This window comes from Penaeus monodon, chromosome 19, assembly GCF_015228065.2.
Source record: "Penaeus monodon isolate SGIC_2016 chromosome 19, NSTDA_Pmon_1, whole genome shotgun sequence".
In the NCBI taxonomy this organism is placed as follows: domain Eukaryota; kingdom Metazoa; phylum Arthropoda; class Malacostraca; order Decapoda; family Penaeidae; genus Penaeus; species Penaeus monodon.
In genome coordinates, this window is record NC_051404.1 from 40213328 (window position 1) to 40213780 (window position 453).

The following is a 453-nucleotide window of genomic DNA, read 5'->3' on the forward strand; positions in this document are numbered from 1 at the left end:
CGTCCGTTGAGCCGTAAGTCGTGGCCTGTATCCCTCTTTCGGGGTCGTCAAGAGACATCTTTTCCCCATTCAGAAAGATCTCATAACATCCCGTAACATCCCCGTGGCTGACGTCCGTTCCCCCTTTCTCTCGAGTTGCCGTTATATCAATGGGATATTTTCACTTCCACACTCATTTTGTGGCTCGTTGTGTCTACTTCACAACGTCAGCAAAAAGTATCATAAGAAAATGGTGATCCTATTTTCCGCCCGAGACACTCCTTTTTCCGTGGTTGAGGGGCGTGCACAAAACCCACTGAACCACGATGCGACGGCGGCGTAACAACACAGCAATGTCAACAACAGAATGGGTTCAAGCAATAAATAGAGGAAAATAAAGGAAAAGGTTAAAATCGACAATAAGCTACAGTGGTTACAATTCTAACATTAATTAATACTAAGAAAAAATTTAGG

The 453-nt window shown here is 43.9% G+C and overlaps 1 protein-coding gene across 1 annotated transcript in view; it reads right to left on the reverse strand.

Moving 5' to 3' along the window:
• Positions 1-453, reverse strand: part of LOC119585237 (protein Wnt-5b-like) — a 252158-nt gene that overhangs the window by 118559 nt on the left and 133146 nt on the right.